We start from the raw sequence: 15,943 nt of genomic DNA, 5'->3' as shown, positions 1-15,943 counted from the left end.
GGGTGTGGGGGAAGGCCGGGGGGGGGGGGGGAGAAGGGGGGTCTATGTAAAAGGAGACATATGTACTACTATTTGTAATACTTTAAACAATTAAAAACAAAATTCCGGGAGCCGGTCCATCCTTGCTGTTTCAAAGGACTTGGCATATATGGCATACTGTTCTTAATATGTTTGCTCACCTTCTTGGCACTATGTGTTTTAACCAAGGTCTCCTCTCTGAGAAAGGTTTTCCCCAGGTAGGGATTTTCCCCTGAAGTTAGGGAGGGAATAAAACCCCTCAAATAAGTGCCAGGCGGGTAATTAATCACTTTAACTATGAACAATCATGCTTAAGCTACATAATCTTTACTCCCTGGAATGGAGATAAGAAACGCCCTAACCTTTGTAATAGAGATTGATAGGATTGAATCAACTGGTATAAATACAGATGTGACAAGACAGCAAGACACAGAACTTAGAACACAGAACTTAGAACACAGAACTTAGAACACAGAACTTAGAACACAGAACCTACACACAGAACTTAGAGATAGAACCTAGAAGACAGAACCTACACAGAACCTAGAGACAGAGGAACTTCGCTGGAGAGAACATGGCAAAAGATCCTGGACAGAAACTGGCCTCAGAACCTAGCGAGAGAACATGGCAAAAGATGCTGGACTGAACCTGACTACAGAAATTGGCAAGAGAACCTGACTAGAACCTGGTGACTGAACCAGTCTGGAGAACCCAGACAGAACCTGGCTGGAGAACCTAGCGAGGGAACATGGCTACAGAACCTGGCTGGAGAACCTGGAGAACCTGGCTAGAGAACCTAGCAAGAGAACATGGACACAGAACTTGGCTGGAGATCCTGAACAGAACTTCGCTGGAGATCCTGACCAGAACCTGGCTGGAGATCCTAACCAGAACTTTGCTGGAGATCCTGACCAGAACTTGGCTAGAGATCCTGGCTAGGCTGCTGATCAACTGAACGCTGCCTCTGTGTCGTTCCTTCTTCGCCGACTCCGTCCACACCTTGGGGAACCCCTGGACCTGCTGGGGTTGGACCCTAGCAACAAAACAAAAACAAAAAACCAAAAGCCAAGTTGCAAATTTGAGCTCAGATAGAATAAGAGAAAAGTTGAGAATATGAGACACAAAAAATGAGTTCTGATTTTGTGAGACCCCCGAAGAGGGACCCTCACTCTGTCCCACAGATCGATGGGACCCCAATCAACCTCAGGAGACGTCACTTGATGCAAACAGCAAGAGGCTTTATTCCAGTGCGCTGGGGCTCAACTCATAACTCATGCAGGAGCAAAGAGTCCTTCAGCTATTTATATGCAAAAATCACACATCAGGGAGGGGTTGCATGCAGGAGGGTAAGCGGAGAACAAAGAAATTCCAAAGGGGTCTGGTTTGTGTCTTGATAGGGCATTCCTGCCTGGTGTTTTCACAACCTGTTTATCTCAATGGTTGATTGAAGCCCGGTTTACTCAGCCTGCCCTTTGTGTTGGGGCTATCTCCTGGAACAGCCTCAGGGAGGGCGTCATTCCCTCTGTTCCTATCTCTAGTGGGGGAAGCCTGGGGAGTCGAGGTAAAATAGGCAGCTAGGCCTGGCAGCTGGGCCTGTGCAGTTTGTAACATTCTTTTATTCTTTCAATTTTAGCATTAAGATCTTTGGCTCTGTTCTTTGGAGTTCTGTTCTAAATGGCCTCTGACCTTTAGGAATGGGTCCCAGAAAGGTAGTAGAGGATTTTTGGAAATAATCTTGATACCTTAATAGAAGTTGATATTATATCTTGAGTGTTTTGAGGACATTTGAGTTGATGGAAAATCCAAGAAAAAAAGTTAAAACTTTAAAAAATATATTTTTATTGATTTCAAAGAGGAAGGGAGAGGGAGAGAGAGATAGAAACATCAATGATGAAAGAGAATTATTGATTAGCTGCCTCCTGCAGGCCCCTTATCCCCCCCCCCCCCCCCCCCCCCCCCCGCTCCACACACACACACATATACTGGGGATCAAGCCTGCAACCCAGGCATGTGCCCAGACAGTGACCTCCTGGTTCACAGGTTGACAATCAACCAATGAGCCACCATTGCTGGGGAAGAAAATATTTTTAAAAAAGGAATACTAATTTTATTTGTCATTTATTGTGAACCAAGTATTATTCCAGGCACTGGAGACACAGCACTGAAAAAAAAGAAATCTACTCTTGAAAAACCTACATTCTAGGGAAAAATATAGACAAAAACAAGATAAATAAAGAAAATACACATAATATGTTAATGAAAATGAAAATTAAGGTTAAAGGAAGAAATTAAAACTGAAAAAACAAAAAATGTGTTTTAGGTAGCAGGGCAAGGAGGAGGTAATTTTAGTTGATGACTAAGAGAGGCCTCACTGAGGTGAAAATTGAGCAAAGGCCTTAGTAGGTGAGACATAAGCTCTCTAGATGTTGGGGGAAAATACCAGGCTGGAGTGAAAAGGTCTGCACAGGGCACTGTCTAATGTTTTCAATAACTAGCCAGAGGGCTGGCAGAATGGGAACGGATGGAGGGAGAGCTGTAGGGAATAATATCAGGGATGTAAAAGGCAAGGGCTAGCATGGATCTTCTAGAACCTTGTAGACAATTTAAGATAGGATAGAAGCCAATTAAGTTTTACTTTAAAAATCAGCTTTATTGATGAATATTTTATAGGTAATACAATTAGATTATTTTAAATATACATTTTAGTAAGTATAATTCCCCCTCCTACCTAAGTTTTTTGACCTCCAAGTCCCTTTGAATAGGAAGATGTGCATTCCTAGTCTTCAATGCTCTTTCCTTTTGTTCCCTTTCAATGTGTTGTCACTTCTAGTTCATGAAAGGTGACAAAAAGGGAGTGGCCAAACCTTTGGTCTTTCAAGCTGCTAAAAAAATGGAAGGAAAACCAAATAACTGGGCTAATGAGAGTCATTCCTAATCTTTACAATGGAACTGGGGTTGAATCTACTTATCACAGTTTCTTTCCGTTCTTCATTTTTGAATGACTTGGTATTACCTTCTCACTCATTCCATCATTTTTCTATTTCCAAGCATAGAGCTCATATCCTCTCTCTTGATGATGGGTAATCTCCTCTCCCCCAATACCATACATCTCTGTTTCCCATCAAAGTAGGCAATCTGCTATTAAACTTCTATTTTCTGGCTAAGATCCATCCACTTCTTAGATTTCTTTATTTCTATCATGAATCCTGCCAGTTGGCTTTCTTTTTAAAGGCCAATTTATGTGAAGAAACAGTTTTTATTACTCCAAAAGTTACTATTTATATGAAGATATATGAAAACACTAAGATATCTACTGAAAAGAAATGGATAAAGGGAAGATAATTCAACCGATAAAAGATGTTAAAACAGCCACTGTATACACTCTAGTGGAGAGATAATTTGATGCAAATTTTCTGAAAGGCAATTGGCCTATGTATTTACATATATCATTATTTTTAGAATCTTTCACTCCATCTAGCTATATTTATAGATTCATCTATATCTATACCTACATCTACATCTAAGTAGGTATATAGTCTTATAATTTCATTTCTTTTGATCTATTCCCTCTCCTAGAGGGTCTCTCTATTTTTCCTTCATTATTCTGATAGACAGTCACCCCTGAATCAGGTACCATAGGACCAGTGTATATTCTGGGTGTCAGAACCTTCCAGAAAGTACCTCATTTAATGGCAATTAAATAACCTGGCCCCATAACCTTCCAACTGAGTGGGCTTAGGCAAGTCATTTAACCTGCATTGAGCCTCAATATTTCAGCTGTAGAATAAGGATATTTTGATAAATAAAATGGTAAATATGAATCATTTATTATAATGATGGCTCATTTTAATCACTAATATATTTATAATAATTATTAATGTTATTATTTGGAGAACTTGGAATAGTAAAAAAATTGGAAATAGTATAAATGTACAACAATGGGGCATTAGTTAAACTATGGTCTACTGATATGAGAATATATTTGAGTGACAAAAATGTTTCTGACTTTAGTTCCCACTAACAGAATGGGTAATTTGGACTAATTTTACAATTGAGGACATCTAGAAGATCTATACAAGATACAAAAATATATCTGCTTACAGATATTAGAAATTTAACAACACAGTGGAAGATTAATAACTAGAAACTGCAGAAAAGTGAAGCTCAGAAATGTGAGCCTGTGATATGGGACCACTTTTCCTTAGGAGAGTTTGCTCCTTCTAGGAAGCAGCTAAACCCTAGAGCAGCCAAACACATTCTTTTTTTAAACAAATATTTTTTCTGCTAAACAATTTATTTCTATTTGGTCCAGTGCATAGGAGCGGGCTCCAGGGTGGTTAAAAGGGTTTCAGGGAGAAGCTCAGGCAAAAGCCAAACACCAGGAGAATGCAGAAGGGTCTCTCAAAGGCCTCTGGGCTTCAAAGGCTCCCAGTCATGTTTAAGGGTGAGCCTTTTGAAGAGATATTCACCCAGCCCTGCCTTAGGGCCGGCCAGCCTGCACAGGTGAGTCAGGTGGTTGCTCATTTTCTTGATGGGTTTCACCTCTTCATCCAAGAAGTTGTTCTCTATGAAGTCACAAAGATGAGGTCTATGTGGGCAGAACCCATGGCATGCAGATCCAAAAGGGCCTGGTTCAGCTTCTTGCATATACGCCCAACAAAAATTTGTACACATGGTCATCAAATGGAGTGTTTATAATATTTTTGTAATAACAAAAAACTGGAAATAACTCATGTCCATCAAAATTATTATCCTCTCTAATAAAAGATAAAAAGGGTAATTGACCATACCTTCGCTACGCTTCCCATTGGCTAATCAGGGCGATATGCAGATTAACTGCCAAGAAAGATGGTGGTTAACCGCCAACAAAGATGGCAGTTAATTTGCATATGTAGGCGCCAAGCGACGGAGCGAAGCCGGCTGGCCCCGGGCAGGAGCAGCGTGCGAAGGCGCGCGTGGCGAGGGAAGAGCAAAGAGGGGGGCCCGCACGCGGAGGGCGGCGCCCGCCTTGCCATGCGCCGGGGCCTCCGCCATACCCCCTTTCCTCCGGAGGAAAACTGGTGCCAGCAGCCAGGGGAAGGGGCCCCGAGGGGCTCCAGACTGCGAGAGGGCACAGGCCAGGCTGAGGGACCCACCCGAGCACACAAATTTTTGTGCACCAGGCCTCTAGTGACTAAATGAATTGTGATATATTTTTCTAATGTACTAGACAACAATGAGAATAAACAAGCTATTGCTACATACAGCAACATGAATGAATTTCTTATACTTAATGTGGAGTAAAAGAAGCTGGACACAAAAAAAGTTTATACTAATGATTCCTTTATGGTAATATTGGGTACACTATGCAACTACAGCCTTCCATATAAGAAATCAGTAGAAATTGGCTTGAGAGTGTTTTAGAATACTTTAAATCAGATTGTTTTAGCTGTGAGAAATGTCCTCTCTTCTTTTCTTTGACATTTTTCTTCTTGTTAAGAATGCTGACATGCTTGCAGTATCTTTAGCAGCCATATTGTGAGTTTGAGGATATAATCCATTTGCAAAAAATGGCAGAGCAGATGGAAAGAAAAAGTCTGGTTCCCTGATAACTCCATAGACTCAAGAAAGGAGTTTTTCTGCCTTTGTGGATTAGTGGCTAGGCACCTTTTTGGGTGAACTGGAATTATGGATTACCAATATCAGATAATCTCTTAAGTGGTTAAAGTGTTTCATAGTTTACAAAATGCTGCCATGTATAATGTTCAGCTCAAATAACCCTGACGGTAATTCTGTATGGTAGACATACTTTTTCTCAGTTTTTCAGATGAGGAAAGAGAGTAATGCTACTGAATTTGTCTGAGGACATACAGAAGAGCTAGAACTTGTATTCTAGGTCTCTGATTTCATGTCCATTATTCTGTTCCGTATATTAACCTTTAGGAACCTAAGAATTCTGGGAAATGTTGAGGACCATCCTAAAGTCATTATAGCTTTTGTCATTGCCATGTCCCTAAAGAAGAATGGGCTGGATCAATCTTTGGCTTTTGTTTGTTTGTTTGTTTTGTTTTGTTATCTCTGAATTATGATGTAGTTCAGTGATGGCGATCCTTTTGAGCTCAGCATGTCAGCATTTTGAAAAACCCTAACTTAACTCTGGTGCCGTGTCACATATAGAAATTTTTTGATATTTGCAAATAGTAAAACAAAGACTTATATTTTTGCTATTTATTTTATATATTTAAGTGCCATTTAACAAAGAAAAATCAACCAAAAAAATGAGTTCGCGTGTCACTTCTGACACGCGTGTCATAGGTTCGCCATCACTGATGTAGTTACTTATAGAATAATAGGACTGGAATATGGGGTAGACTCCAAACCAGGATAAATTTAAGGGAGTCTGGATAACACTAAAATGCTTTGATTGCTCACAAATGAATTCAGTTTCCAATTGCATCAGAATTTAATTATATCCTATATAATAAGAGTATAGGAGAGAACCAAGATGGCGGCATAGGTTAACGCCGGAGTTTGCTGCTTTGAACAACTACTTCAAAAGTGAAACTAAAAGACAGAGGGACATCACCCAGAACCACTGGAACGCTGGCTGAGTGGAAGTCCTACAACTAGGAGTAAAGAGAAACGCACACGGACACTCAGAGGAGGCGCAGTGCTGAAGTCAAATTCTGAGGTGCGGAGTGCGCGCGCGGAGCGGGCTGGCGGCGGAGGGTGCGGTTGGCGTTTTCAATCCGGAGGGAGTCACAGACTCTGAGCTCCAGATCCGGGCGAGTCTTTAGGGACCCAGACTCAAACGGGAGAAGCGGGACTGCCTGGCTTTGGTCAGAGCGAGTGCAGCTTTCCCTCCGAGCTTTGCAGCCATTGCTGGGACTCAGAGAGGCAGAGCCCCTGGGGACAGGACTGAGAGCGGCCATAACTGCTCTCTCTGGCCCACCCTGTTGATCCTGTGCGACCCGCCCCGCCCAAGCCCTGCACAGAGGCATTTGCCGGATAGCCTCAGGCAAACGCCAGATTAGCACCTCCCTAGAGGACAGAAGTTCTCTCACTGCTGACACAGCTGATTCTCATAGCCACTTGGCCTGGAGGTCAAACCCTCCCTGGAATTAGCTACAAGACTGCACAAAAAGGCCACTAGGGGGTGCACCAAGGAAGCATAACAAAATGCAGAGACAAAGAAACAGGACAAAATTGTCAATGGAAGATCTAGAGTTCAGAACCACACTTTTAAGGTCTCTCAAGAACTGTTTAGAAGCCGCCGATAAACTTAATGAGATCTACAAGAAAACTAATGAGACCCTCGATGTTATATTGGGGAACCAACTAGAAATTAAGCATACACTGACTGAAATAAAGAATATTATACAGACTCCCGGCAGCAGAACAGAGGAGCGCAAGAATCAAGTCAATGATTTGAAATGCGAGGAAGCAAAAAACACCCAACCGGAAAAGCAAAATGAAAAAAGAATCCAAAAATGCGAGGATAGTGTAAGGAGCCTCTGGGACAGCTTCAAGCGTACCAACATCAGAATTATAGGGGTGCCAGAAGATGAGAGAGAGCAAGATATTGAAAACCTATTTGAAGAAATAATGACAGAAAACTTCCCTCACCTGGTGAAAGAAATGGACTTACAGGTCCAAGAAGCGCGGAGAACCCCAAACAAAAGGAATCCAAAGAGGACCACACCAAGACACATCATAATTAAAATGCCAAGAGCAAAAGACAAAGAGAGAATCTTAAAAACAGCAAGAGAAAGAAACTCAGTTACCTACAAGGGAATACCCATACGACTGTCAGCTGATTTCTCAACAGAAACTTTGCAGGCCAGAAGGGAGTGGCAAGAAATATTCAAAGTGATGAACACCAAGAACCTACAACCAAGATTACTTTATCCAGCAAAGCTATCATTCAGAATTGAAGGTCAGATAAAGAGCTTCACAGATAAGGAAAAGCTAAAGGAGTTCATCACCACCAAACCAGGATTATATGAAATGCTGAAAGGTATCCTTTAAGAAGAGGAAGAGGAAGAAAAAGGTAAAGATACAAATTATGAACAACAAATATGCATCTATCAACAAGTGAATCTAAGAATCAAGTGAATAAATAATCCGATGAACAGAATGAACTGGTGATTATAATAGAATCAGGGACATAGAAAGGGAATGGACTGACTATTCTTGGGGGGGAAAGGGGTGTGGGAGATGCGGGAAGAGACTGGACAAAAATCGTGCACCTATGGATGAGGACAGTGGGTGGGGAGTGAGGGCGGAGGGTGGGGCGGGAACTGGGAGGAGGGGAGTTATGGGGGGGAAAAAAGAGGAACAAATGTAATAATCTGAACAATAAAGATTTAATTAAAAAAAAAAAAAAAAAAAAAGAGTATAATGTGCAAGTCAACCGAAAGGCAGAACAACCAGTCCGCAGATGGTGGGGCCGGCGAGCAGGTGGCACCAGGCCAGCCAAGGCCTGTGCCACCAGGCAGAGGGAGTGAATGGTGATGAAGGGGGATGGTGGCGACCAGCTGTGGTTAAGGGAAATGGGGGGAGTGGGGCTGGCTGCTTGCGGCTGGCGCTGTCTCCTACTCAGCCCACCCGGTCACCTCCTGCAGAGGACGGCCAGTCTGTGGCTTAGGCCTGCTCCAGGAGTGGGCCTAAGCCATCAGTCGGACATCCCCTGAAGACTCCTGGACTGTGAGAGGCCACAGGTGGAGCTGAGGGACAACCCCTCCCCCTAGTGCACGAATTTTCATGTACCGGGCCTCTAGTTTATTATACATTTACTGAAAAGCAACAATTTTATTTAGAAATTACTTGTTTAATTATTTATCACTAGGTTCTTAAAACATTTAATTCTCAGTTTCCTTATCTATAAAATGGGAATAATAATAATACTTATGAAATATTGTGCGTATTAAATGAGTCAGATAGAAAACTCTTTAGTAAGTGCTGGAATATAGTATGAGATAAAAAAAATGCTTGTTGTTACCATTATTGCTATTATTATCTGTAAAATAAACATAATGCCCACCTAATAGGGGTTGTTTTCAAGGTTGAAATGAAGCAATTTATATGAGGCAACTAGCAAAGGTTCTTTTCCCTTCTTATTGATTTGGAGTAGGGGGAGGACTTATCAAGCAAGTCTTGATAAGAATGACCATGGGGAAGGAAGAGTTGCCTGAGGTGGGAACGAGAAAGGGATCTTTGAAGAAAAAGTTGAGGAACTGGAGAGCCCCAAGAATTGCACAGGTGCCAAAGACACATTTAATAGAAAATAAGTATTTATTGTATATATAAATAAAACTCAAGCAAAACTAGAAAGTTGGGAAAGTGTTTGATGGTTACTGAGTAACCTAGTTTGCGTTTTCTTCATGGACTGATAGGAAATTGGTTTCCTTACAGACTGTAAGCTCCATGACAGCCAGAGTATTTGGCAGGTTTTGTTCACTGATATGCCCCCCATGTCCAGAACAGTGCCTGGAATGTGGTAGGTATTCTATAAATATTCATTGAATGAATTGAATGAATAAATGAATGGGTATCACAAAGAGCCTTGGCCTCAAGAAGAGGAGTAGAAACTGGATTCTGTAAGCAGTGGTCAGTTCTGAGCAAGGGACTTGGATAATCTGAATCTTATTTCGGGAGGATTCATCCTGCAGTGGCAGGAGAGAGACCCAAGTGAGGAAGAGAAAAATAAGGGTTAATGTGAGGGCAGAAGCAATAGGGAATGGGTGGGAGGGAAATGTCAGAGAGGCAGGTGAAAAGCAGTGAAGAGACATTAAATGGTAGCCAGTATGCAGAGCAAATTGGAAGAGATTACCTAAAACTCTAAATTTCCTTCAACACTTGACATCCACAAGCCCTTTTTTTACAGTCTGCTTTTTCCATCAATACCTTCTGCAGTTGATTAAATACAGGACAGAAAACAGAATACATCACCTTGACATTTTTCTGAGTCAAACTTCTTGTCATAGGATGACTGTTGCCATTTGTTATTAAAACACGCCTGCCTACACTTTCTATCCGTGAAATAACTTTTTTTCCTCCTAGCCCGTTGGGGGGTTTACTTTGTCCTTCATAATACAATCTGCAAATGAACTGCGATCTCATAATTTATCTCTGTGATGTTTGGCTCATTTTATTTATAATCCAGAGGCAATTAAAATCACTTTTATACAACTTTGTCCTGAAGACAGATGTGTGGCTGCCACTCCGCCACATGACGGCTGACATAAATCATTTGACGATCAAAGTGTCTGTTGACTTGCTAGTCTCTAGTTACAGCAGATGCCACCCCAGACAGAGTGACAGGGACATTCTTCATGGGAGCCTCATTGTAGCTAACTGCTTTACTCTGCTCCAGCGCTGGAATCTCGACAGCTTGGCTAGACTGTGACAGCTTGGAAATTCTTCCTGTGTCTTTCACGAGCCACCAAGGGTCAATCTACCCCTTACTCCCACCTCTGTAGATTTTCAGTGGCTTCCGAGTAGGACGTCGGCGGGGCTTCACAATCTGGACCCAATCTATCACTCTGGCCTTGACACTAGTCATGAATCTTCTATTCCTCATCTTCCCCAATCCAGCGAATCTTATATTCTTTCCCCACCAGATGAGTTGCTGCTCCTGAACATGATGATCTCTTTCTTGACCATGTCCTAGGGTATGAGGTTTCATAATCTTGGAAGGATTTCTGCTCTGTGTTCTTCATGCAGTATAATCCCACTTCTATTTGAAGACTCAGTTTACTGGTAGTTGTTCTTGTCTCTGTGAAACACTTACCACCCACTTCTCATATAACTAGTTTTTTTCTAAATCTGTTCTTCCAAAACAATGTAATTTGTATTTTATCAGGGTCATGGAGTGACTAAGTCATATTCACTCATTCATGGGGTTACAATCATTTGTCTACACCAAAGCCCTTTTCTTGTACTTTATTATTCCATTCTCTATCCCAGGTCTTTACTCCCAATCTCTACCCAACATGGGTAGTTACTCTATTGAATTTATCTCCTTAACTATTCACAAATTTATAAAGATTATATGTGTTTAATATGTTTAAATGTTCACATGCCATAGCATACTAAAACATATTTTTCTTTCATTTTCATTGTACACTTAGGGTTTACTATCTAGTTGTATAATTGTATTCATAGGATTCATTGCTTTACAAAGAAATATGGAGAAATATAGGTTAAACACTAGCATTTTCCTGATTACTAGAATGTTTTGGCATCTCTTTTTTATACACGTAGTCATTTAGGTTTCTCCTTATGTGATTAATTTAGATACTGTGTCACTGCCCTGTTAAGTTTCCTGCCTCACTCTGCTATGTTGAAATTTCTTATATATTCAAGACATCAATCTTTGCTTAATTTTAGATGCTGCAAATATATATTTCTGGCCTAGCTATCAAATTCTAAGTGACTCTGTGTTAAAATCTCCAACTACAATTTTATCTTTTCTCTGCATATTCCTGTCAGTTGTTTCTTTATGTAGGTTAAAATAATAGTATTAAAATTTATATAAAAAGTACAATGCTGGCAACTTATTGCTCATTTTATTGGTATGTGACATCTCTTTTGACTGTTATGTTTTTTTATCTTAAATTATATTTTGACATATAAAATTGCAACCATGACATTTAGTTTGGATTATTTATATTTTGTATATTTTTGTATCTTTCTCTTTTCCAACTTTGCATATTACTCTGTTTTAAAATTATCTTACACAGTTAATATATTTCTGGATTTTGCTTTTTTAGCCAATCTGAGAGTCTCTGGCATTTGATGTAAGTTTAACTCATTTATATCACTGTACTTAGTAAGAAACTTTAACTTTTTTTTTTGTTATTCTGTGAAATTCTCAGTTATGATTTCAAAAGTTTTTTCTTTATTATTTTTTATTTTTCTTCTGAGACTAATTTTTAAAAAATTGATATATCTCTGTTATTCCTGATGCCCTGTGGGAGAATTCATCCTGATATTCAAGCCTACTAATTAATTCTTTATCTGTATCCCTTCTACTATTCAACCAATCTTTTGAACTCTATTTCAACTATTATAGTTTTCCTAATGTTCATTTTTCTTGTCCTGCTCATGTCCCTCCATATCTTCCTTTATATACTTGAAAATATTTATTATGCTTCTTTTGAATTATTATTTTGATTGGTTCATCAGTAGGTGGTTTGAATAATGTAGGTAATTCTGTTTTTGAAAATTTTTTAAATATAAAAAAATTTATATTCTGTAAATATTTCATGATCTATTTTTGTGAGTGAATATTTTACTGAAGATATAAGGGACTTAAAAATATTTATTGTTGAAAGTATTACAGATGTCTCCCTTCCCCCCTTATTGACCCCTTCTAGCCTGCACCCCCTCACCATCACCCCCACCCGAGGCCTTCACCACACTATTGTCTGTGTCTGTGGGTTATGCATATATGCATACAAGTTCTTTAGTTAATCTCTTCCCACTCACCTACCCACCTCCACTTTCTCTCTGTGATTTGACAGTTGATATCACCTACTTTGATAAGTTATTTATATCTGCAAAGAGGAATTAAATCATGTCACCCAACCTGTTTTTACTGTAGACTGTCATTGCTTTCATCCTTTCTTCCCTAAACACACACATACACACACACACACACACTTCAAAACAACTTAGACTCTGTCTATTCATACATTTTAGGTTAGTATCTGGGATCTGCCAACTTCCCTATCACTTCTATGGTATCTCTAATTCAAGATTCAGGAAAAGAAGTCAGCAGTCCTTACTGTTTCACCCCAATTATGAATTAATCAAAAAAAATAAAATGTCTCCAAATACATAGCTATCTTTGTTATTATGTATCCTGAAGGCCAGAGACTACACCTTTCTATTGAGCACTCATATATAAACACCCTGTAATCACTCAATACAGGCTGTCTGATGAAAAATAAAAGCAACACCTTAAAAAAGTCCAATCCCTAGGGAATACAAAAACAAACAGCATTTATTACAAGTCAACACGATTTTGATTAATTGTAGTATGTCAGAAAGATGGATTTGATGAATACCTGTTATCTTTTCAAAACTGGTTTTTCAAAATACTTCTAAATAATAAATAAATTATTTTTCTTTGTTTGGTTTGGTTAAATAGGCATAACTAACTGTTAGATTAAAGCTTTTCCAGGGTTCAGAACATGATTATGAAAACATTTCTGGTTATCTGTACCTCCCTCATAAATGGAAATTCAAATGAAAATTTGTTTTAGACTCCACAAGCCTATTTGCTTTAATGTGTGTGGTTGTGCCTCCCTGGCTTCTACTGCTTCTCTCTCCATTCTCTTCCCAAGTGTTTCTGAACTTGGGGCAGTTTTGTCTTCTCCCTCCAGGGGACATTTGGCAATATTTGGAGACTGGGTAGAGGGCAGCAATGCCACTAAGCATCTCCCAATGCCCAGGACAGCTTCCCACAAAAAAAGAATTATCTTGTTCCAAATGTCATTAGTGCCACTATTGAGAAATCCTTGACTACAGGGATTCTGATCCTCTAGCTTATCCCTAGCCTTGGGCCCACCCTTGGAATTGGCTGTGGTACTGGACACAGGAAAATAACATTCAGATATACTTGAACTCTGAGTTTGAGTAGTAGAGGTTCAGAATTCTAGAAGTATCTGCAACACACACACACACACACACACACACACACAGTTGACAGTTGGTGTTGCTAGGATACCAACTTGCATTGGTCAGACCCCAGAGTAAAATCTTTCTATACTATGCTAATTCCCCAGTGTTGACCTTCAGCCCTTCCTAGAATGTGTTTTGTTTTCTCCACCCAACTGTTCTTTTTCCTGAACACTGAATAACTCCCCTAAAGTACTCCCCTGTTTGGGCACCGTGCAGATGTTGGCATGCTCTGGCTTATTTTCCCACTGTTTCTGTTGAAATAGCTCTGCATAAATACCAAATATCAGCTTTTCAGGAGACCTTTCCTGACTTTGTAAGTTAAAGTAACATTACTCTCCTGTCACTTTAATCTTCTATTATTTTTCTTTATAGCAGTTATCATCTGGCACATACTTGCTTATTTTATACTTTCCTTTCTTCCTTGCTCCATGTAATTAAGCAAAGATATGTTTTGCTTAGTATTGTGTTCCAGGGTCTTGAGAACATAATGGTTCTCACAATATAATGTATTAGGCCCTGAAGTATATGCAAGGGTTAATAACTCATGGTCTCTATGCCATTTGGAGGGGGATAATGCTATACAGATGAGTTTTCCGATGACATCAGTATCCTACCTACAAAAACTGGAGAGACATTCTAGGGGGAGGCAACACTTGAGGGATACTAGGATTCACCAAAAAGCATGAAGGGGAAAAGCATCTCAGAAATAGCATGCAATAGATACTATATATTTTTTAAGTGTATGGAATGTTTTAGGAATGAGGGAGCTAGCACTGCAAATGAAAGTCTGGTAGAGAAGGACAATGCATAACATACAAAGAAGGATAGGCTTTATCCTGTGAGAAATTGAGAACTCTGAAATATTTAAAGTGGCTCTGTGTTTGAAAATGATAATTCTAGTGGCAAGGTGGAGGTTGGATTGGATGGTCAGAAGGTGGTAATGGTCAGCCATCATGGAAAATTAAAACATTAATTCAGAGACTAATTAATCACTTCCCATGAGACCTATTCTCTGTGACCTTTCTTTTTCCTTTTTAGATGATTTAGTTTAGCACCAATTTTTTTTTTGTAAAAACTACTTTTCAATTTTTAAAAATTATAGTCAGCAACCCTGTGGTCAAGCATCTGATCAGTCATTTGACATATTTCTATTTATCTCTTGCATTATCATTGGAATAGATCTTGCTTTAACTCTCTTCAGGGAAATTCTCTCAGAGTTTGTACCAGAAAGGCATAACTTACAGTCAATGTCATTTAGGGCTCAGTCTTAACCATCTATCAAGAGCTTCTCAATTAATTTTGCTGAGCTAGAAGTCATTTATAATTACAGTTCTGTTATCTGAATATGTCTTTCTTATCTTTTACTACCCCGTGCTTCATTGTTGGCTCTATTGCCATGGGTACCATTATTTTATTGGTGAGCCTTGGTCCTGCAGCTTCTAGCTAAAATTGATTAACTGCTGCTCTTCTCTGATAGATAAAAGACATGACTAGCTTTTAGATTTTTTAGATAGAGCTTCTATGCTTACATTTATTTGCTCTGCTGTCTCAGAAATAGCTCCTCCAGTGCAATTTGGAATGATCGGACTTTCAATGACATAAAATCTGATAAATGATAGTTCCTTTTTGGCTAATCAACAGGCCTAGGCACACTCACAGTATTGAGGATGATCTTTATTAATCTCAATGGTTATTTGTACGTCATATGATAAAAAGGAGGAAGGTTTAGCTCTTACATTTCTATAATTCATATTCTTATTAATGTGCATAGTTTGAAATTTAGCTCACCCAGAAGATTATGGAATTTACTTTGGGTTATTTTAAGGCCTAGGTTTTTTGAATTTTAAAATTTTAAAAAGAATATCTACTTCATTGGATTCCTTTGAGGATGAAAGAAGATAACACATGTAAAGCACCTAGTGTTTTATAATCAATAGAATCCTGGTGCATGAAATTTGTGCACTGGGGGGGCATCCCTCAACCTAGCTTGCACCCTCTCACAGTCTGGGACCCCTCGGGGGATGTCCACTTGACGACTTGTGGCTGGATGGCCTTCTGCTGCTGCACTACCTGCTTCTTGAGTTTCAGCAGCTGCTGCTCGTGCATAGGCTGGGCCACCATGGTCTGTCCTGCGAACGCCATTGAGTGGGTGAGGCAAGCACGGAGGAAGGCTCACCCTGAGTTCCCTATGCGTCCCTGAATCACTGAGTTGTTCAGACTGACTGCCTTCTACAGAGAACGGCACCAGGATTGGGCC

Source organism: Myotis nattereri (assembly GCF_964212035.1).
Source record: "Myotis nattereri genome assembly, chromosome: 9".
Classification (NCBI taxonomy): domain Eukaryota; kingdom Metazoa; phylum Chordata; class Mammalia; order Chiroptera; family Vespertilionidae; genus Myotis; species Myotis nattereri.
The sequence above is the reverse complement of the archived record's forward strand: the minus strand, read 5'-3'. Positions refer to the sequence as shown.